The sequence below is a fragment of the Sus scrofa genome, chromosome 1 (genome assembly GCF_054392235.1).
Source record: "Sus scrofa isolate SSC_HxYL_T2T_F1_AM1 chromosome 1, Sscrofa_HxYL_maternal_Yorkshire_Landrace_v2.0, whole genome shotgun sequence".
Classification (NCBI taxonomy): Eukaryota; Metazoa; Chordata; class Mammalia; order Artiodactyla; family Suidae; genus Sus; species Sus scrofa.
The window spans coordinates 79,905,541-79,929,989 of record NC_139383.1 but is presented as its reverse complement, the minus strand read 5'-3'; the positions used below and the strand labels follow the sequence as shown (position 1 = coordinate 79,929,989).

Here is a 24,449-nt window from a genome sequence, read left to right as displayed (position 1 = left end):
AGACATGGCTCGGATCTGACATTGCTGTGGCTGTGGTGTAGGCCAGCAGCTGTAGCTCTGATTTGACCCCTAGCCTGGGAACTTCCATATGCCGCAGGTGTGGCCCCAAAAGGCAAAAAACAAAAACAAAAACAAAAAACCACCCAAAAAACTGATCCTCACTGGGAACTTATCCTCACTTATGATGGAACATGATAGAGGATAATGTGAGAAAAAGAATGTATATATATGTATTTGTGACTGGGTCACTTTGCTGTACAGTAGAAAATTGACAGAACAACAGAACGCTGTAAACCAGCTATAATGGAAAAAATAAAAATCATTAAAAAAAATAGAAAGTAAAAAAAAAATTGATCCTAGCTGGTCACTGTTGAAATTATTCTACATGTTCAAATAAGAGGTTATAGTAGTGAGCATAGCTGTATATGGCTTCAAAAATTACCACACTCATATGATGTTTGCTACATGCTAAGCCTATAAATGTAAAAAAGAAAAAAGGAAAAGAAAAAGTAACCCCCGCAAATCTACCAATTTAGAGGCAGAATTTAAGAAGGGAGATAAGAAAAACCATCAACATTTCTGTATTGCTTCACATTTTACAAAGCACATTCATATATATTGCTCTTTAAAAAAAAAATCTTTCGGAGTTCTGTTGTGGCGCAGTGGTTAATGAATCTGACTAGGAGCCATGAGGTTGCGGGTTCAATCCCTGGCCTTGCTCGGTGGGTTAAGGATCCGGCGTTGCCGTAAGCAGTGGTGCAGGTTGCATACGAGGCTCGGATCCCGTGTTGCTGTGGCTCTGGTATAGGCTGGCAGCTATAGCTCTGATTAGACCCCTAGCCTGGGAACCTCCATATGCCACGAGAGTGGCCCAAGAAATGCCAAAAAGACAAAAAAAAAAAAAAAAGTTCTTTCAAGCCTCTTGATGAGGTATTAGATCATTATCTTCATTTCATAGATGTAAAAACTAATGTTAAGAATGTGACTTAAAATCACTTACCTAGTAAGAGAAGTGGGTTTTGGACTTAGTTCATTTGGTAGCCAGGCCTGCTGGCTGCACCCAGAAGTCTTTGGGTGCCTCATTGACCATGTAATGCAGCAAGGGACAAATAAAAGTAATTATTGGGGATCTCTGTGATTTTTTCCAGCCATACCATTACTCAATGAAAAGTTCAAAGATCTATATAAATTTTTTTTTTTTTTAGGAAAAATGGGTGTATAAATGGTACTCTCATTAAGAGCTTAGTGATTTTTGAATTCTCTTGTTCTGTCTGTCTCATTTCTGGAGTTCGTTAATATGTTTATTCAGTTGTTTCCACATTACACTTAATGTTTACTGAATTCACAAGAATTGCTGAATTTCACAAATTTTTCTGGATCCTAAATATTAACAATTCCTACATCCATCCTACTGTAAGAAACTGGTTTATTTTATATATATACATGTATACTGAAATTATGCATATGCATGTGTGGGGGAGTATAAATATGTCTGTATACACACACACACATATATACATATACATATATATATATATACACACACACAGACACACACATGTATGCATGGTTCTCCAAGAGAACTTGCGTATGTAAATGTGTGGGAGTTGTGTATATAAATATAAATATATATATATGTATATATATCCCTGGGAGTGTGTATATATATATTTATATGTCTATGTATATATCCGTGGGCATGGTTCTCCAATAGAACTTGTAGACTTTCCATGGACTCAATAGATAGCACCTAGGGAGAAGTAGGTTCCCAAAGATTTCTTTAGTAAGAGATCAACATTCCTTAAGCCTGTACTTTCACGTAAATGTCATCTGGATGGGAGGTTCAAAGGAGGTAATATAGGTAAAAATCATTTGTAAACCCTTAAAAGCTATAGAACCATGAGCTATTAATATAAACATGCCTTAACAAAGTACCATTAAGTGGGGCCAACATAATTATTTTAAATTCTTAATTACTAGGTTTATGAAAATTCAGGGATTTTGGGGGAATCTCTCTCTCTCTGCTTTTTCTATTCTTTTTTAAAAATTTTATTTATTTATTTCTTTTCTTTTCTTTTTTTTTTTCTTTTTTTTCTATTCTTTAGGCTCACCATTCCTCAAGAAATATCCCAAATCTGGGAGTAATCACCACTGCTTGTGATGGTATGAAGCCAGGAACTTAGTCTAGCAGTGAAATTTTTATGGTTCACTTCTTGTCCCCATCACTGGGCCTCACCCCCCAAAAGAATGGAGAAGGCCTGCAGAATCTCCTGGGGGTCTGTCCAAGAGGCAATTAACATTCCTGCCTGACCTTCCTCTGGTCGCTCCCTTCACTCGGCAGTACTTAGGCCAGTCCTCACCCTTGGTCTGGATTCTTTTAGTGAGTCCTAATTATATTCATGGCCTCAGCTTTCAGGCTGAGGTAACCTTTATGGCCAATGTATGGGCTATTTTCAAAGGAATTTCCTAGTGTTTTACAGGGATTTTATTTACTTTCATAAGACCCCATCAATGTATTCGTTATAAAGGACCATACTGGTTTGCTTTTCTACTCTTTCCTTCATGCTGCCACCTCTACAGGAAATTACATTGCGGGCAGAGGCTTCCCACAGAGAAAAGATGTCTGCTGATTCAGTGGGAGCAATTTCTGTCTTATGTGTTACTTTGACTGTCACAACGTTCTCAGGCATGAACCTCTCTCCCTTGATTAATATTTATAACCTCCTCTTTAGGTACCTGTAATGTCAGTGCCTGTGCGGGTAGGAAGCTCAGTACATGGCAGATGGGAGAGCTGCTACAGTCTGTTGATACATAAAGGGCCTGAGGTCATCAAAAGGTCCCACTGTCAAAGGAAGGCCAGGGACTAGTTGTGGTTGCTCTAAGTCGTCTTGATTGGAGGTGTCATGACCCACTGGACTTGGGGCAGGAGACCCCAGCCCTTTGCTGCTGCGTCTGGTTGCTGCTGGTTTGCTCTGTGACTTGGGGCAATTCCTTGGTGTTTGATACCTTCATTGCCCCAACTGTAACATGTGCCAAGTGTCTACATGGGGCTTATTATAAATAGGACAAATGGCATCTGTGAAGCTGCCTTTCTCCTGCTCTCAGAAAGGTCCAGGACTAGAGTATTTTCCTCCCCCAGGGTAGAAGAGACTCCCAGGAGCAGCGTAATTACAGGCACTGAAAAGGATATCCATCATCCGCTGCTTCTCAGATACTGCCCACCTCTGGAACGACACAGCTGTGTCACAGAGCTCTAGTAGGCTGTGAGGTAAGATCCGGGCAGACTTGAAGATTATGGAAAAGCAAAAGACTGGAGGAGTTCCTGTCGTGGCTCAGTGGAAATGAATCTGACTAGTATGCATGAGGACACAGGTTCAATCCCTGGACTTGCTCAGTGGGTTAAGGATCTGGCATGCCGTGAGCTGCCCTGTAGATTGCAGAGGCAGCTCAGATCTGGCATTGTTGTGGCTGTGGCATAGGCCAGTGGCTACAGCTCCGATTCGACTCGTAGCCTGCGAACCTCTATATGCTTTCAGTGTGGCCTTAAAAAGACAAAACAAACAAACAAAAGGCTGGAATGTCTAGTGGATTGATAACTGCTATGAACTTTTTACATAAGCTTTTTTAATCTTTGTCATTAAGTTAGTGGGTAATTTTCAGTATTCACTAATTCATTCATTCATTGTTATTTAATCAGCACATATTCCTGAAGAACCTAGTATGTCTAAGATACCATAGAAGGCTGTCTAAATTTTAGGGTTCAAGTCTAATGCTGTCTTGTCTGTGAATTTTTTTTTCCCGATATCCTCAGTTGTAAATAATCTTTCTTTGCTCTGATTTCTTCCTCTCTAACTTTCTATAGTACGTACCACATGATGATACTTTTCATATTATTTAAGGTACATGTTTCTTTCCTATCATATTTCGTATTTATCATTAAGTATCTAAACTTCCTAGCAAATCCCCTTGTACTTCACAAATACTCAGTAAATATGTAATAGAAGACACAGTGAAAAAACAACAGTATAAGACAATATATGATGTTAGATGGGCATGTATATATATAATGCTACATATAATAAATGCTCAGGGAGATAAGAGAAGATCAGCTAATGTACAAGAAGAGCCAGTTGGAAGTAGTCAAGGTGGTAATGGATGGAGATGAAGAGAAGGGCATTCCAGGTAGAGGAAAGGCATCAGCAACTGGCACATATGGAAATTAATACATCTTAGGGGAGCTAAGGGACATGATACAATAAATAGTCATTAGAGGATGGGACATTGCAAATGCCAAGCTAAGGCAATTAGATTCTTCTGAAAGCAAAGGCTGCTACTCTAAGATTTTTGAGCAAGTGAGTGACAAGATGAAAGAGATATTTTAGGATGATTTCTCAAGTAATAGTATCAAGGTAGTGAGGCAGCCTGGAAACAGGAGGAATTAGAAGAATTAGTTGTTAGAGCAAGAGTGAGAGTATGTGAGCACGTGGGCTCAGAGGTAAAGGCATGAAGCAGTGAGATTAGAGAGCAGAGCAGATTCCAAAGGGTATGAAGCAAGGATCAACAGGATCATGTGGTTGAGTTTGATGATAAGGAAAGGGTGGAATAAACACTGACCACTAAGTCTTGTGTTTGGATGGTTTTGAAAATAGTGATACCATTTTTAACAATTCGAAAATCAATTTTAGAGGGAAAATAATGCATTCATCTTTAGACATTTCAGCTTGAGAAATGCTATCTGGGTGCAGAGGAGACAAAGTTCAAATTCAGGACTAGAATTAGAAGGGAGGTCAGGGGTTAAGATGTAAATACAGATAAAATAGAGTTGTCTAGTGACTTGCCTTTGTTATAAGCTCCTTGATGTCAGGACCAAGTCCTATTTGGTTTTGCTAACTACCCAGCACATAGTAGGCATTTTGTGAATCATTTTTCTTGAAAGCTGCCTAGAGTTATAGACAACTCTATGCTCCCCATGCCTGTGACTGTGGTGCAAAAAAATAAAACACTTAAATGTGAAATTCACGGAACAGTGAAATATTCAGGAAACAATCTCAGTCTTTCTCTCTCCTGGGAAATATTTCATTAGTACAAGTCACAGAATTAAAATTTATATTTTATTTAAATATAAAGTAACTTGAAAGGCTTTAAGCCTGTTGCAGATAGGATCCCTCAGTTAATTGGTATTTTGTACTGGCTGACTTCTCAGGTCCCTTAAAATTCTGAGACGTGTGTTTCTCCAAGTTAGGTAGAAAAAAAAAAAAAAAAAACCACGTAGTTGAATCTACTAATCCTTGAAATATTGAGAGTGTCCATTACACCAAACATCTCTATTTTCCCTCCATGTTTCCCCATAAACTCATCCGGCATTGAGAAATGATTGCTGAACTTTGTGAAAGGGTCCATTTTGGTTCAACTTCCATAGCTTCTTAATCTGCTTCTCCCCTCCCAGCCTGGGAGAGCTCAAGCAGTGCATCTTTCCAAGGATGGAGGGAAGAAGTCAGCTTCCCCCGGCTGGGTCAGTTCTCAGAGGTGCTGGACTGATGCCTGGTCGCCCCTGGAGAATTGTGCGGCTGCCAGTGCAGCTGCGTTCCTAGTTACACGGTGACCAAGAAAAGTCCCTTTCTATGCACTGATTTCTTAGCCTGTAGACACTGAGGCACCAGGAGGTTGCAGGGATTTGGGAGGGCCTCTGCCCTATAAATATGGCTTCTCAGATTTGCCCCCTCCTCCTCCTTGCTCTAGTAGACCCTACAGTTTACACTGTAAGACAGCAAAGACACTGCGGCAGCTTTTTCTCTCTTCAAGAGAGAGACTCTCACCCCTGCTGAAGTGCGGAGAAGGGAGGGAGGGTGGGATAATAGAAAAGAGTCTTTTTTTGGGGTGTCCCTTCAGTGGTAGAGTCCTGGATTAGGACACAGCAGGAGGTCTGCTACTTCTAGCTCTGTGACACTTTTCAAGTGACTCTACTGCTCTATCTCCATTTCCTCTTTGCAAAAGGAGGAACTCTAACTAGATGATCTCTAAAGCCTATTTCCTCTCCTAATATTCTAGTTTTTAAAAATTTTATGGGATGAAAGAGAATAAACATTCCAAGGTAGTCTTGTCATAATCCCACTGGAGTACTGGGCAACATCGAGCTTGAAGATAAATACTTCTTTATGCTTTGTAAAGTTCTTTGGGAAGAATAAAGAAAAAGTAACAATCAGAGGATGAAATTGATCCTGACAATTCTATTATATGCAGGAAACTACAACCTACAACTACAGCCTTGAAGTAGTGTTCATAAATTGGCCAGAATTTGCATTTTGAGGAGATAACCACTTCCAGGCTAAACTTGTGATTTATGCTGGCCTTGAACAAGCCAGGGCTCCCAGCCTGAAGGAGGCAAACTGGCTTTTGATTAAATTGTTCCATGTTGCTTTGCTCCTGGTTGTTAGGGGGTGTGCTGTCAGTCACCACTGTGAATGAGCAGTGGGGTCCATGTGGGTACTTGGTAAGGCTTGGCATTTATAGGGTCATGTGAGTTGTTCGTGCTGAAATCCTGTAATATCCCCAGGCAGTTTAATTCTGTGGTAGAACCAACTTGAATAATTAAACAAAGCAAAGATTTGACAACACTGTACTTGTGGTACAACACAGCTGTGATTCCATGAGCTCAGCGGAGAGAAGGAGTCGGGGGCATCTGTCATAGCAAAAGCATGCTTTGGAACAAATAACAATTTAGCAGACATCCAAGTGCTACAGAACAGAGGCTGCAAAGAAGATGGTATGTCAGGAGTGCAGGGGTCTGGGGTGTCTGCTTGAGGGATGTTAAAGGGATTGCTGATCACATCTGCTTGGGCCTCAGCATCTTTTGAAATGAAACTGTGCCGGGGGAGTCACCCTACCTTACTCTTCTTTCATAAACACTTTTTATCAGCTGATTTATAGGTGATGAGTAAGCAAACAGTGGAGGGGAGAAAAGGTCATTCTTTGGAACAGCTGCAAGTTTGATACCTTTGGTGCATATCTGCGATAACCCTGAAGAGAGAAAAAGTCTACAGACTGTCTTTTGCATGTAACAGAAGCTGGTACATTTGAAGGGATTTCTTCCATGCCTTTTCTTATTGGGTAAGGCTTTTTACAAAAATAAACAGATTCTTAAGGAGTCATTTTCTGATGCTGGACCCTGAGATCTCTATTGCAGTAGGATTCTCTTTTATTTTATCCTAAATATGATGGCTCTTTGTGTTCCCCAGGAGTACAGAGGAGGTTTTGCAATAGCTGTTTCCTCCCCAGTCACATTCAATCCTGCAGAAGCCATTTGAACAGCAAGTGAGTACCAGAGCATGGTAAGCACAGGGATAATCCTACTGCACTGGATTTCCACAGAGGAGAAATGATCTAGGATCTTTTTTTTTTTTTTTTTTTTTTTTTGCTTTTTAGTGCTGCACGCGAGGCATTTGGAGAGTCCCAGGCTGGGGGTCGAATCAGAGCTACAGCTGCCAGCCTATAACACAGCCATAGCAACGCCAGATCTGAGCCGCGTCTGTGTCCCATACCACAGCTCACAGCAATGCCAGACTCTTAACCCACTGAGCAATGTCAGGGATTGAACCTGCAGCCTCATGGTTCCTAGTCGGATTGGTTTCTGCTGCGCCATGATGGGAACTCCATGATCTTGGATTTTTTTTTTTTTTTTTTTTTGTCTTTTTGTCTTTTTGTTGTTGTTGCTATTTCTTGGGCCGCTCCCGCGGCATATGGAGGTTCCCAAGCTAGGGGTCGAATCGGAGCTGTAGCCACCGGCCTACGCCAGAGCCACAGCAACGCAGGATCCAAGCCTCGTCTGCAACCTACACCACAGCTCATGGCAACGCCGGATCCTTAACCCACTGAGCAAGGGCAGGGACCGAACCCGCAACCTCATGGTTCCTAGTCGGATTCGTTAACCACTTCGCCACGACGGGAACTCCGATGATCTTGGATCTTAATGTTCAATACCTTTGAACTGTGGGGCTCAGTTACATAAACAGATCAGCATATGATTCTAAAAAGCAATTGTATTATGTGATTTGTGTGTTTTGAACTTCAGAAATTTCCAAGAAAAGTTAAGTTACTGTCATGCTCTGTGAAAAAAATTTTTCTCAAAAAAATCAATTTATGTCAAAATTCAATTTTTCCTCATTTTTAACATGGGCAGTTTATGATTCCAGTAAACTGAAAAAATACATTTCAGATTTTTATGGAAGGTTGTGAAAACAAATATTAAATATTGATTTTTTTTTTATCTCTTTAAATTCTTTCTTTAGATCTGGGCTGTCAAGGCACTGCTTTTTTTTTTTTTTTTTTTCCCCCGCCCTTATCTTTCTATTCATTTTCCCCTTCCTGACTCCTCTTTTGGAGACTTTTCCTCCTGTCTGTGGAATAAGGTTCCTGTGAGTTGGCACTGTTTTCCTTGCACAGCATCTCTTCTGTACAGTGTTGTCATCCTGGTTCGGTGACCTCAGCACCATCCAAGTATCTGTCCATCCTTCTGGGTCCTCCTCCGTCAGAGTCTGTCATCGCAGCCAGCTGATGGGTCAGTCTCCACAGCTCAAGTTGTTTTCTGCAGAATGTTCTTCACTTTCCTCAGTTTCTACATTAGGCTGCCCCCCTCAGAACTCTCAGCTCTTCTCACTCTGCGGTTCCAGATCCCTGGCGAGTCTGTGTCTCCACGGCTCGCCCTCCCATTTTTAGTTCTCTCCCACCTGGATACTTTTACTTGGTCTCCCAGGCTGAGTTGTGATCAAAGTTGATCACTTCAAAATATTTCACAACCCAAATTTCTTTTCTTTCTGGTGTGTTTACAACTCACTTTGCTTCAGATTCTTTCATCAGATGTTTCTCATCTGTAGGTGTACCTTAGATTTATCCATACATAATTTTTTTGGCAAAGCTCCCAGATTCCCACTACTTCTATTTCTTCATTGCGCCATTTGTCCCTTTTCTATAAGGCCTTGCCTGCTGTTGGACACCTTCCTTCCATAGGTTTACTTCCAAAAATGCTTAACCTCTTTTCTTCTGTTCCAGAATGGACGCCCTCCTTTTCTTGGTCAAACCCACACCTATACCTTGTAGTGGTTTGGAACTTGCATGTTGGGGCCGGACTGCCTAGGTTCAAATTCTAGCTCTGCCATTTACTAGCTGATTTGTGTTGAGCAGGGCATTTGATCTCTTTGAGTCCCCATTTCTTCATCTCTAACATGGGAATGATAACAACAGACCTTACTTTATTAAGTAAGTTAAACAGACTGCGTTTGTTTGTTTATTTATTTATTTATTGTACCTGCAGCACATGGAAGTTTCTAGGCTAGGGGTCAAATCAGAGCTACAGCTGCCAGCCTATACCACAGCCACAGCATCGCCAGATCCAAGCCATGCCCGCAACCTACACCACAGCTCATGGCAACACCAATCCTGAACCCACTGAAGTGAGGCCAGGGATCAAACCTGCATCCTCATGGATACTCACTGGGTTCGTTTCTGCTGAGGCACAGTGGGTACTCCAGACTGAATATTTACATGAAGTGCTTAGAATGGGGTCTTGACAGAGTGAGCACTAGTTAAGTGTTTGCTCTCACTCACCCGCATTCAGTGTTTCGCTGGTCTTTACAGTCTGAAGGTTATATTGCTCTCCACAATCCCTTTTGTCTTCATCCTCTGAGGATCTAATATAAGATTCTGCACATAAAAGTTGCTCAACAAATATTTGTTGAAATAATCTAGACAGTGTTGGGAGAGCTGAATTCCCTGGTTTTGGAACTTGACTTTTAGTTGCCTGAAAATAGAGCAGTCATATGTCTTACACTGTGTACCTGGAAAAGGGCTTGACATGGGTAAATGCTTAAAAAAAAATTTGCTATAAATGTTCAAATGAAGTGAATTATCATTTTCCTCCAAGTTTAACTTAGGAATCTCTTGGGTCACAAAGAAATGATTTATTTTTAGGTTGAAAATAATTTTTATTAGTACAAATAATAGTATATATAGTATAAAAATATATATAAAATATAAATATGTAATATATGTATACATACAAAATATGCATATGTATGATATACAGTATATCTGGTAAGTATATATATATTATAAAACTATATACCTATAATTTATATATATTTATACTTTTGAAAATTAAAAAAAGTGCTTAATCCCATAATCAAAAATATCTGTTTGGTGAATGTACCTTTTTATTTCAGATATTTTTCTGCACATGTAAATAAAATTGAATCATACTGTACCTAATATTTTATAAACTCTATGACTTTATTTAAAATTATAGGTGTTCCCTGGTAGCTCCGTGGGTTAAGTATCCAGCCTTGTCACTGCTGTGGCTCCAGTCGCTGCTGTGGTACAGATTTTATACCTGTCCTGGGAACTTGTGCATGCCATGGGTACAGCTAAAAAAAAAATTCTAATGTGAACTAGGTGTCTACACTATGATGAAAACTAAAATTGGGTCAGACAGGCCATCAAGTTTTTTTCTTTTTCCTTCATAATCTTCCCTTTTAGTCCTTATGCTTATGAATGCCTACTTTGAAATGGTTTTATTTATTTATTTATTTATTTTTGCTTTTTAGGGCACACCCACAGCGTATGGAGATTCCCATGCTAGGGTTCGAATCGGAGCTACAGCTGTTGGCTTACACCACAACCACAGCAATGCAGGATCTGAGCCACATCTAGGACCTATACCACAGCTCATGGCAATGCTGGATCCTTAACCCACTGAGCAAGGCCAAGGATTGAACCCGCATGTTAATGGATCCTAGTCAGGTTCGTCAACCACTGAGCCACAAAGGGAACTCCAGAAATAGTATAATTTAAAATGCAATTTCCCAAGAGTGGGCAGGTAGGTCTAACTTATCCTAGAACATTAGCTTTCTAGAAAATATGCTTAATAACTTTATTTTACTCTACAACTTTGATTTTCCTTTTAAAGTGTTTTTTTAATATTTTATTTTACACAAATTTATAGCTGTAATTCCCCATTGATTTTAGAACAAGCACTGAAATTAAGGATTTAATAATAGAGCATAAATGTGATACACACCTAGGTAAATGTGTTCAAGGAGATCAAAAGCATTTTTTTTCTTTCAGCAACTGTACAGTTCAGTTGTGTTGGAGGACCTCACCATCAGGTCTCGCTCCCTCTTAGTAAGTGTCAAGAGAGACCAAGGCCACTGTTGCTTCTTCCAAATTCCATTTTATAAGGACTCTCAATTTTAAAGGTGAGTATAATGTCCAAGTGGCAGAGCAAAAGGGCACAGCAGTAGACAGAAAAATAACTACAACTTAACCAAGATGCCACCATCTACATTGTAAATGAGAAAAGTACTAGAAAATGTACGAATCTAAATAGCAGTTTGGGCTGCTCTGATGAAATCCTCTTGCCTGGCTTCATGTGGTCAGGTCTGGAAGAGCCCCGGGTCTGTGCTGTTGAACCAGGAAGCGTCAGGTTGTCAGTAAGCTATCTTGGCTTTCACAAATATTTACCAACCACCACCCTCTTCTCCTCATTGCTATAGAAATCAAAAAACAAGGGGAAAAAAATTGAAAAAGGACATGAATTTCAATTTCAGGTTTATGAGGCATGCTAGATAAGGAATTATAGTTTGGGGGCCTTTTTTTGGTTTTATTTTAAAACAGTAAGGTATTTGACTCCCTCGATTTGGTTAAACAGCATAGTAAGTAAATGTTTAACGAAAGCTTAAGGTGTAAGAAATGAGTCTCAGGTAGAATCTATAAGTGAAAGGTGCCTAAATATCCAGTTTACTCCACAAGTTAGCTGACTTTTGTGTCTGGAGGCTAAAAGGATAGGAGAGGGGAAATAATGGTATATATCATATTAAGGCTTATAGGTATAATTTATTTATGGTGGAGATAAATAATAATATTTAATGAAATGAAATTACAAATGAAATCATATTTAATGAAATGATAAATCATAATATTTAATGAAATAACTAACCCTGCAGGAATAGATAATTTCTATAATGTCCCTACACTAAACTCTAAATTTATACAAACAAACAAAAATTACAGTGCATATACCCATCAAAGTGTCCTTATAAGTTTGTATGATTGCTTGCGGCATGTTTTGTTAGTCCATTGGTTAATATTATGCTCAAGTCAGAGATATTTATTATTCCTAAGATCTTATAAAATGAGTTCTTGATAATGTCTCTGTAGCTACTGGAAGAAAAGTACATTTTTGTGACATTAAATTTTATTTGCTTAGAGTTTGTCTTCTAAATGTATCATGTCTAAAGAGAATGACAATCTGAAAGGACAGTGCTACTTCAGCTGGGCAGTTTCATTTCTCTCTCCTTTTAAATCTGTCTTTGGCTTATGCAACACCAACAGAATGGGGTGAATTCTAAAGTATTTATTTACTTTATAAAGATATTAATTTTTCCAACAGACTTCATATATCAGAAGGTCCTTGGGAATCAAATCTTATCTCTCTCTTTCCTTCTCCCCGCCCTCCCCTGTTTGGTAAAACTTGTAAATTGTTTCATTGACCTTGAACATTTTGTTCACATCCTTTGAAAAAAGGCAGGGGTGAAAAATGATGTTTTTCAAAGTACTGTATTACAAAAGAAAGAGTGCCTGTTAGTCCATGTTCTGGATAATAATACTTCTCAGGTTTCTAATTTGGGAATGCACAGATAACAAGAATATCAGAGCTAGGTGGAAAGACTTTTAACGATAACTTCAAGCCTTTGAGTTACTAGAACTAGAAGAGATTTAAGAGGTCACTTAGTTCTGCTCTGAACCTAGACAAAATATTGTCAAACAAATTTTTCTTAATATAAATATGATATAGAAGCTCAATGCAAATATTTGTGAAAAATTAAAAATACTCCTTTGTGGTGTTCCCGTCGTGGCACAGCAGAAATGAATCCAACTAGGAACCATGAGGTTGCAGGTTCAATCTCTGACCTTGCTCATTGGGTTAAGAATCCGATGTTGCTGTGAGCCGTGGAGCAGGTCTCAGATGTGGTTCCGATCCAATGTTACTGTGGCTGTGGCATAGGCAAGCAGCTGTAGCTCTGATTTGATCCCTAGCCTGGGAACCTCCACATGCTGCTAGTGCAGCTCTAAAAAGAGAAAAAAAAAAAAAACAAACCTTTTGTGCACTCTAGTTTGATTTTCTAATTTTTTTATGTTTTTTGTCTTTTTTTGGGGGGGCACACTAGCAGCATATGGAGGTTCCCAGGCTAGGGGTCAAATCAGAGCTGTTGCTGCTGGCCTACACCAGAGCCACAGCAATGCAGGATCCGAGCCACCTCTGCGACCTACACCACAGCTCACGGCAATGTTGGATCCTTAACCCACTGAGCAAGGCCAGGGATTGAACCCGAAACCTCATGGTTCCTAGTCGGATTTGTTAACCACTGTGCCATGACGAGAACTCCATCCTGATTTTTAAAATAAGCAGAAGGAGTTCCCGTCGTGGCACAGTGGTTAACGAATCCGACTAGGAAACATGAGGTTGCGGGTTTGGTCCCTGCCCTTGCTCAGTGGGTTAAGGATCTGGCGTTGCCGTGAGCTGTGGTGTAGGTTGCAGACGAGGCTCGGATCCCGCGTTGCTGTGGCTCTGGCCTAGGCTGGCGGCTACAGCTCCGATTACACCCCTAGCCTGGGAACCTCCATATGCCACGAGAGTGGCCCAAGAAATGCCAAAAAGACAAAAAAAAAAAAAAAAAAGGACAAAAAAATAAATAAAATAAGCAGAGTTTATTTTTATTTTAGTGAATTTTCTCCTTTAATCTTTTAGTGTGCTAAATAAAATTACATTCTCAAAACATTAAACTATTTGTTTTCTTGTGGTAAACCTAACTTGATCTTTATATAATATCTTTTGTATACATTGTTAAAGGCAGATTTATAGTAAAGCTAAGAGAATTGAAGCTTCAGGACCCCATACTTGCCCAAACACTCTCCAATATCTGTCAATCTCTTTTGTACATTTCTGCTCCCAAATTATACCATTTTTGTTTTGTCTTAGATTATAAGATTGTCTAAATGTCACGTAGGACAAGATTTATATTATTATTTTTTTTTCAAAAATTTTTTTGGTTGTTTGATTACATTTTTACTTTATATATATATATATATATATATATATATATATATATTTTTTTTTTTTTTTTTTTTTTTGCCTTTTCTAGGGCCGCTCCCGCGGCATATGGAGGCTCCCAGGCTAGGGGTCTAATCGGAGCTGTAGCTGCCAGCCTACGCCAGAGCCACAGCAATGCGGGATCTGAGCCGCATCTGCAACCTACACTACAGCTCACAGCAATGCGGATCCTTAACCCACTGAGCAAGGCCAGGAATCGAATCCGCAACCTCATGGTTCCTAGTTGGATTCATTAACCACTGAGCTACGATGGGAACTCCTAGATATATTTTTAAATCAACAAGCTCATTTAAAAGAAAAGGTTTTGTGGGCTTTTGATTGGATTTATATTAAATTTATGCTTTACTCTGAGGACAGCTGACATCTATACAATCTGGCCATGGTGGAATACCAGGGACTAGGTTTACCCCTTGTCTTAAACAACTGAAGGCATATAAAATGATTTTGAGACATTAGACAACATTAATTAGACATTAGACAACACAGGGTGCAGAACTGTGACCACTTAGGAAAATAAATGAGGAGGGCCATACGAATGCCCCGCATTGCTAGCTGGAGAGACTTTCAGGCTGCAGTGTAGTCGGGGAGAATCCACACATAGCCTGGTGTGCTACTCCAATTCTGTATTTTTAGCATAGATTCAGGGCTGCCAAGGCTGCTAGAATTCACAAGGCAGAGTACCAGAGGAAAGAGCGAAAGAGAGCTCTGGAGTTCTGCAGAGGGTTCTTCTTAAAGCTGCAGCTGGGTAATGAATGGCACACATGTGTGGCGAAACTATCTAAGGCTGGTAAAGAACATGAAAAGATCATGTAGACAACCCTAAAATTTCATACAGGGCTGAGAATAGCTTGTGTTTCTGTCATCCTCTGTGGAAAGGCCTAACACACAGGATATCCTGTAGAATACTCACAAAGGGTACTGAGTGGTAGGACAAATTAGTCTTAGACTAGCAGGCTGTTCTGGTCCCACACTTTTTAGGTTTTAAAAAGCAGGTTTCAAAAGGATTAAGTAACTTAACCATGTCCCAGAGCAAGATTAAGAATATATATAAGAATACAGAAATATCCAGGACCAAAGTAAAATTCACAATATCTCGCATCCAGTTTAAGAAAATAACAGGCATACAAATAAACAAGGAAACACAATTCATAATGAGGGGAAAAAAATCAATCAGTTTAAATTAATCTAGAAATGACACAGATGAAAAATCAGTAGACAAGAACCTTGAAATGCTATTGTAAATATTCTCTATGTGTTCAATAATGTAGAGGAAAGAATGAGCCTTATGAAAAATCTCAAATCAAGCTTTAGAGATGAAAACAGTGGCTGAGGTTAACAGCAGATTGAAATTTTAGAATAAACACTAGTGGACTTGAAGATATAGCAATAAAAACTATCCAAATGAAACATACAGAGAAAAAACAAACAAAAATGTTAATAGGTCTAGTTGTGGAACAAGGTATAGAGGAGATAATATATCTTTTATATAAAATTATGTATATATAACATTAGTGTCCCCAAAAGAGAATTAAAAAAGTGAGGTCAGAAAAAAATGTCTAAAGAAATAATGTCTGAAAAATTCCAAATTTGATGAAAATCGTAAATCTAGAGATCAAAGAAGCTCAACTAATACAAAGGACAAGAAACATAAATAAAACTTCACCGACATATATCGTAATCAAATTGCCTAAAACTGATAATTAAAAAATCTTAAAGTGATAAGAGAGGAAAAAAAACTGTAAACAACATAAGCAGAATACAGATGGGCAACATCTCTAAAGCACTGAAAAAAATAATCCATCAATGTAGAATTCCATACCTGCCAATTTATCTTTCAAAACTAAAGGGCAAAAACAGACTCTTTCAAACCTACAAAAGCTAAAAGAATTTACTACCAGCAGACTTACTATAAGAACTGTTTGTGGAAACCCTTCAGGCAGAGAGAAAATGATACAAGTAGAAATCTAGATCTATGCAAAGGAATAAAAAGCCCCAGACAGAGGTAATAGGTACATAAATATAAATGACGTTTAAACAAATCTTTTCAAGTGATAATTGAAGGCTTAAAGCTAAAATAATAACAATACATTGTGAGTTTTATAACAACAGCAACACATGTGGATTATACAATATATAAAACTACAGCACAAAGCCTGGGGGAGGGAAACTGAATGTAAACTGTTGGAAGCTTCTTAAACTATTTGTGAAGTGTGGACAATATGGAGCTTTCTTTTCCAGGATCACTGTTTATTTTTATATTTTATCATGTTTGCTTTTATGTCCTTCATAAACAGCCTAAATTTTAAAACATATGCCTTGCCAATTTTATATTATATTTATTTTTAAATTCAGCTGTAATTTTTATCAAGGACCATAAACATGTAGTTTAAGTCATATGATGTTACAAAAACAATATTCTTCCAACTTTCTCCATCCATATCTTCCATTCTTCTACAATAAATATTTCCCAGTCTTTTAAGTTATTTTTAATAATATTTATTTCACCTTTCTTTCCTTCCTTCTTTCCTTCCTTCCCTCCCTCCTTTCTTTTTCTTTCTTTCTTTCCTTCCTTCCTTCCTTCCTTCCTTCCTTCCTTCCTTCCTTCCTTCCTTCCTTCCTTCTTTCTTTCTTTCTTTCTTTCTTTCTTTCTTTCTTTCTTTCTTTCTTTCTTTCTTTCTTTCTTTCTTTCTTTCTTTCTTTCTTTCTTTCTTTCTTTCTTCCTTTCTTTCTTTCTTTCTTCCTTTCTTTCTTTCTTTCTTTCTCTCTCTCTTTCTCTCTCTCTTTCTCTCTTTCTCTCTTCCTCTCTTCCTCTCTTCCTCTCTTCCTCTCTTCCTCTCTTTCATCTTTTAGGCCTGTACCTGTGGCATATGGAGGTTTCTAGGCTAGAGGTGGAATCAAAGCTATAACTGCTGGCCTACACCACAGCCACAGCAACGCAAGATCCAAGCCATGTCTGAGACCTACACCACAGCTCATAGCAGTGTAGGATCCTTAACCCACTGAACGAGGCCAGGGATCGAACCTGCATCCTCATGGATACCAGTCAGATTCGTTTCTGCTGAGCCACGATGGGAACTCCAATTTTCATATTTCTAATATCATTCTTGTACTACTATTTAAAATTTTTCCATTTGTTTTACTTTCTACTTATTTCATGCTTTAGGAGAGATTTATCTTTTTTACATTCCTCCACACAGACTTCTCCACCCCCACATACTCCTATTTGTTACACCATAAGTATTTTGTTAAATGAATATTCAGTGTCAATATTAACATGACCATAAAAATCTTGTTCACATCTAAGCTACACAGTGTACTGTAATTACATTTCCTTTCTTGTGCAATCTTATTTTTTTTTTGCTAAGTTTTTTGTGTATCTATTACTAATTGAGCCTCAAAATTCCCAAAACAACTGCAAGATTTCTTTCAATATGATCAATTTAAGTAATATGAATATTTCACTTTTCTTTTAAAAATCTTAAAGACATCCTTCTTGTTCTTGCTATTATGGTAATAGTCATTTGTTAACAACTTTCTTGAAGGGAACTGCCCTTTTGGCCTGATTTCTTTTTTTTTTTTTTTCTTTTCTTTTCTTTTTTTTTTTTTTCTGTCTTTTTAGGGCCACACCTGTGGCATATGGAAGTTCCCAGTCTAGGGGTCAAATTAGAGCTGTAGCTGCTGGCCCATGCCACAGCCAGAGCAACGCAGGATCTGAGCTGTGTCTGTGACCTACACCACAGCTCACGGCAACGCTAGATCCTTAACCCACTGAGCAAGGCCAGGAATCAAACCTGTATCCTCATGGATGCTAGTCTGATTCGTTTCTGCTGAGCCACGTCAAGAACTCCTGGCCTGATTTCAAAGTGACTGTAATAAGCAAGGATTGTCTGCTAACTGAGCTGATCTATGATGGACATGTAGAGAGACAGAGAAATTCATCTTTTCTTCTAATTCACTGAGGGTTTTTTTTTTTTTTTTTGAGTTGTTTATTTCTGCAGCATAATTTAGTCTGTCTTGACTGTAATAGTATTTGTAGCCAAAAATAACTGCTCTACCTCAGGCTGACCTTCACTCATCCCATCCTTTGCTTCTGCCATCAACCTAGGAAGTCCTTTACCTCTTCTTTTTTTTGCATCTCTTGTTTTTTTGAATGGCAACTCTTCGTCTTTCTTATTTTACTCTCTTATTATGGTAGCACATATTCTCCAGTAGCTTCCTTGGAAAGTAAGGTTTTTGAGACTCTAAATGTCTGGAATGTATCACACTAAATGTGATTTATAACTTGGATGAATTCAGGTATCTATGTTAGCAGTATTTTCCCCTCAACATTTGGAAGATGTTCATTCTTTAATCACTTGCTGAAAGTGTTATTATTTGAAATCCAGTGCCATTTTAATGGAACCTGTTTTCCATTTTGGAAGTTTACAGAGTCTTCTTTTTGTCCTGAGTGTTCTGACATTTCAGTGATGTGCCCTCGTGTGCCTTTGTGCTTTGTAATTGAATCTGGCAATGCATGTACATTAATCCTGGAGATTTTCTTATATTGTTTCTTTAGTAATGTCCTCCCTGCCATTTTCTCTGAGTTCTTTTTAGAATTCCTATTAGTCAGCCTTGATTGATCCTGTAATTATTTTATCTTTTTTCTACCATTTCAAACCCTTCATCTTTCTGTTCTAGTTTCTTAGAGATTTTCTTAATTTTGTCTTCGAATCCTCTGCTTGGTTTTGTTTTGTTTTTCGTCTGTATCTATCATCTATCTGTCTGTCTGTCTATCTGTCTATCTATCATATATCTATAAATCTGTTTTTTTTTTTTTTTTGGCTTTGCACAACATGCAGTGTCTTGCCTTTTTTTTAGGACCACACCCTTGGCATATGGACATTCCCAGGCTAGGGGTCTAATCGGAGCTGTTGCTGCCAACCTACACCACAACCATAGCAATGCAGGATCTGAACCACGTCTGCAACATATATCACAGCTCATGTCAATGCCAGATCCCCAACCCACTGATGGAGGCCAGGGATCAAACCCGATACCTCATGGTTCCTAGTCGGATTTATCTCCACCGCACCATGACAGGAACTCTAACACGCAGTGACTTGATGTGGGATCTCAGCTTCTAGACTGGAGACTGAACCCAAGGCCACAGTGGTGAAAATACTGAGTCCTAACCACTAGACCACCAGGGAACTCCTTTCATATATATATTTTCAAATTTCCAGAGCTCTTTTATGTGGTCAGAGGGTTGTCTTCCTTTCTTCCTTCTTTCCTTTTTCCCTTTCTTTCTTTCCTTCCATTTTTCCTTCCTTCTTTCTTACCTTTCTCCCTTTCTTCCCTACTTTCTCTCTATAGTTTTTTTTTTTTGAATCTTCTTGTTGTTCTTTTGCTTCCTGAATTTCCCTCCTGTGTCCTTGTTTATTTTGATCTTGCTAGAGGTTTTAACCAGTGTCTAAGGTTAAATGTTTTTACCAATGTCTAAGGCTCTTCATTCATGTTATGAGTCAGTAAAATCTAATTGCAATTTCTGGGAACATGAATTTCACCATTATGATTTTTGTTGTGGAATTCTGGTAAGTTCCATACAACACTTTAAGAACATTTATTTCCATTACTAGCTAGCTAAGGAAATTTTTTAAAAAAGAATGGATTTTGTACTTCAACAGTGCTTTCTTGGCATCTATTGAAATCATCATATACTCTTTAATGTATTAATGTAGTTTCTTAATGGTGGGGTTTCTAACAGCATATTTCAGAAGGGCTTTGTTGCCCTTTTCCTTCTCAGAGGAGAAGCTAGAATTTTCTGCTTTTTAAGAAAGGGGAAACTGGGGTGGAAGGCTGACAATGCTGTCCATGCTGCCTGTGTTTAGGGCTGGGGTTGCACTCTCTTTGCTCCATGCACTGCAGAAGTTAAGATTTTTCCCTTCAAAACAAAGATTTGACCTAAAAAAATGATGACATATTTTAAAGAGTCACCTAAGTTTGTTGCTACTCTTAGACTTTTTTTGTGTTTTTGCTTTATCAACAGCCCCATGGAATTAAATCTCCTTACTAGCATGACATCTAAGGCATATCTTTTGACACTTTTTAAGGATAAGAAAAGGTATTTATAAGATGTTTTTTTCAGTGAGCTCCTCATCTGTGGTTTAGCTACTTTCCTTACCACAGCATAGCTTTCCTCCTACTCTTTATCGTCACGTGGCAATCAAAAGACCAAGAGTTTTTTTTTTCCTTCTTCGGTATTTTACTCTTTTACATAATTCCCCAAAGAAGAAGGAAGACTAAGAAGCCTGTTTTAATCATTAGCATCAGCTATGAAAGATTGTCTTATTTGCCTGGTATGCCAAAGGATATTTAGCTAAGATTTTTCCTTAAGCATTAGGCTAAGAAATTATATGCAGAAGTCTCAGAGATTATTGGTAGATTGAAAAAATGGAAGGCAGCCTAAGGGGGTCATGGCAGAGCTCAGACCTGGGAACAAAGCCAAGAGGTGTTAGGCCCGCTTCTCTCTAACTAGCAAGTCACTAGCCTCTCTGAGCCCTTGTTTCTTCACATATGAAATAAGGAGACTTGACTTCACTATGTTGTCTCTACAGTCTTTTTGGACTTGAACATTCTTTTGTATTCAAAACAATAGCAACTCCAAAAAATATTCAATAAATGGGTATATGCACTTCATTGTTTATGTATAAACTTCATTATTACAATTATTTTAGAATTGGATATTTTCCTTTTTTGTTATCCTTTTATTTTCAAATATATGAAATAAAAGGCTCCCTGGAGAACCATAAACTATCTCTACAGTAGGCAGAATAATACCCCCAGCCGCAGATGTCCATGACCTAATTCCTGAAACCTGTTACTGGGTTACCTTACATGACAAAAGGACTTTGCAGATATGACTAAGTTAATGATTTTGAGATGGATAGTTTATCCTGGATTATCAGGTGGGCAGAAACAAAGGTCTTTATACGTCAAAGAGGGAGGCAGAAGAGCTCAGAATGATGTAAGGAAGGAATCTGCCATTGCCTGCTCTGAAAATGGAAGGGTGCCATCAGCTAAGGAATGCAGGGGGCCTCCAAAAGCTAGAAGGGCCAAGAAAATGGACTCACACTTAAGAGCCTCCAGGAGCGAGTGCAGCCCTGTTGAACCCTTGATTTTTACCCTCATAAGACATATTTGAGATTTCTAATCCCTAGAACTAGACAATAATAAACTTGCTTTGTTTTAAACCTCTAAGTTTGTGATAATTTGTTATAGCAGTGGTAGGAAACAAATATCTCTATGCAGGTTGTTCACATAGTGACAAACTATTCTAAATAACCAAGAGTTGTGCCCTATTGAATTAGTGGTTTATATTGTAGCTAAAGGAATAATTATAAAATTAATCAATCATGCTTCTGTGTACCATTGTATTCCTAAGTCCAATTACTTCCTGGGACTATGTTTTATTCTTAGGATTCATAGCATGTTGGATCTGGAGAGAACCATAAATGATCAAATGAAGTCTAGCACCCTCTTTTTTATGAGAAGAAATTAAGATGCTTTGAGATTAAAACAGTGCGTTTTTCTATAATCATCCAGCTAGTTGCCTATAGACATTAAGATTAAAATTGAAGACTTCTGGCTCCCAGACTAGTATTAGTCCCACTACACCATACGCTTTCCAGCTGCAAATGTTAGAGCATGAAATGTTTATTAAATCTCTTAGTGTGAAATATTAAGGATTATGAAATTCAAATGTGGCTTGTATGATTTAACTCATTCTCACTAAGAAGTAGTGTAACAGAGTGGATCTGATCTAGGACCCCAAAGAGAGATTGCTTTTATGCAAATCCCATCTCTAGTACTTCCCAGCCTTGTGATCCTTGACAAGTTACTTAACCTTCCCATGCTTTCATTTCCTTATCTGTAAAATGGGGATGGTGGAGTTCCCATTGTGGCTCAGTGGTTAACGAATCCGACTAGGAACCATGAGGTTGCGGGTTCAATCCCTGCCCTTGCTCAGTGGGTTGGGGATCCAGTGTTGCCATGAGCTGAGGTGTAGGTCACAGATGCGGCTCAGATCCAGCGTTGCTGTGGTCCTGGTATTGGCTGGCAACTAAAGCTCGGATTAGACCTCCAGCCTGGGAACCTCCATATGCTGTGGGTGCGGCCCTAGAAAAGACCACAAAAATAAAATAAAATAAAATAGGGATGGTAATACTACCAAACTCATAGGGTGGTGGGAAAATTTAACTACATTACTGTAAGGCTTATAGAAAAGGGCCTGGACTATATTTAGTAGTAAATAATTATGAGTAATTGCTCTTATGAACAGAAGACTGTATAATAAGAACAGACTATTTAAGTTAAACAAAACAGTATTTTTATTGTAAAAAATAATATTTATGAATAATATTAATTTATTTTTCCTGTTGTGATTATTAGCCACCTCCTACGGTGAAAGCATGAACACTTAATCCTAAACCAGGGGCCAGATATTCTATATGTTGCCTGTCATCTGAAAGTCGTGTCCTCTCCCATGCCACCAGACATTTTGTGGACAATTAGCACATGACTGTCACAAGCAGTCTTGCTAATTAAAGTCACATTAATACCAAAGGACTGTACAATGCCTAGCTCTATACTATCGTTTCTGCCAGCTGGATTGTTTCGAGAACAAAGCGGCTGATGTTCTGTTTCGTTTCTTTCATAATGCTGAGTATGGGTATCTGATAGACTTGCTTAGGCTGGCAAACTTGGGAGCAGAAGTACTAGATTTGTATGCATCTTCAAGAATGAGGCAGTTCAAAGCTAAAGTGAGCCAGGAAAGAAACAGGAAGTGAAAACATACAACGGAAAGACATAGGTAGATAGAGGAAGAAAAAAGAGGAAGGAAGAAAGAAGGAGCCGTGAAAGGACATGAAAGATAAATGAAAACACTAAATAGAGAAGAAACTTTAAGAGGCAGTTTAGGCAAACAAGAGACATGGTTTTATGTGAAGTGTTTCTGCTGCCTAAACCCATGCTTCTCAAACTTGAATGTGCATCAGAGTCACCTGGAGAACTTGGGTTTTTTTGTTGTTGTTTGTTTGTTTAGGGCCACACCTGTGGCATATGTAGGTTCCCAGGCTAGGAGTTGAATTACAGCTGTAGCTGCTGGCCTATGCCACAGCCACAGCAATGCAGGATCCAAGCTGTAGCTGCAACCTATACCACAGCTCAGGGCAATGCCGGATCTGTAACCCAATGAGCGAGGCTGGGGATCAAACCTGCGTCCTCATGGATACTAGTCACATTCACTTCCGCTGAGCCGTGATGGGAACTCCTGGAGGACTTGTTAAGCTAGGTAGTATCGGCAGAGATTCTGATCCTGCAAGTCAGTGTGGAGCACAATTACGCAGAGTCTAACAAGCTCAAAGGTGATACTGATGCTGCTGGTCTGGAGACACTGAGATATTATTTGCACAGATATTATTAATGTTCTTGGTTTCTTAATATAAATAATTCCCTAATAGGTCATATAAAGATCTACTTGTTCCCACGTACTGCCTCTGTCAAGGGGACCAAGAGACATTTGGAATAAAGTCCTAGTGGCTTGATATTATTTTCCATCAGAATGATATAAGGAACTTCAGTAAGTTTTTTAGCTTTTTGAAGAAAAGCATGAATTTCTGTAGTCTGGAATTGGATGCCAAAGAACCAGAAAACATCTGCATTACTTTGGTTACACCTGGAATTCTCCTGGTCTCATCTAAACTACAGCCTATTTTTTTTCTCTCTTATTTATTGTCCCATTTACAAGAGGATATTTTGGTGTGTTATATTGAATTCTTCTTCATTTCGAATTAGCAGATTACTGGTTTCTATAATGAATACTTTGAGATGTTGGGCAAGGAAGTGACTGAGATTGAAATCCTTTAGCTGTGCTTTTTTTTTTTTTGTCTTTTCAGAGCTGTACCCACAGCATATGGAGGTTCCCAGGCTAGGGGTTTAATTGGAGCTGTAGCCACCGGCCTACACCATAGACACAGCAATGCCAGATCCAAGCTGCCTCTGCAATATACACCATAGCTCACGGCAATGACGGATCCTTAACCCACTGAGCAAGGCCAGGGATCAAACCTGTGTCCACATGGATGCTAGTCAGATTCGTTTATGCTGAGACAAGATGGGTACTCCTAGCTGTGCTTCTCAAACTTCATGTGTGTCAGAATCCCTAGGGATCTTGTTAAAAATCCAGATTCTCATTCAGTGGGTCGAGTGTGGGGTCTAAATTCTGCATGTGTAACAGACTCTCAAGTGCTAT

The 24,449-nt window shown here is 38.8% G+C and overlaps 1 protein-coding gene across 48 annotated transcripts in view; it reads left to right on the top strand.

The window, feature by feature from the left end:
• Positions 1-24,449, top strand: part of LOC146406163 (uncharacterized) — a 1,231,956-nt gene that overhangs the window by 30,783 nt on the left and 1,176,724 nt on the right. For 30 of the 48 annotated variants that reach the window (XR_014807261.1, XR_014807292.1, XR_014807279.1 and 27 more), the window contains one exon: positions 11,116-11,246. The exons of 10 other annotated variants lie outside the window; for them this stretch is intronic. The gene's annotated coding sequence lies outside the window, so the exon portion shown is untranslated. Of the gene's footprint in view, positions 1-6,916; positions 7,108-7,235; positions 7,329-9,045; positions 9,253-11,115; positions 11,247-24,449 lie in introns of all 48 variants that reach the window. 8 more of the 48 variants (XR_014807256.1, XR_014807247.1, XR_014807229.1 and 5 more) reach the window with 3 other exon arrangements.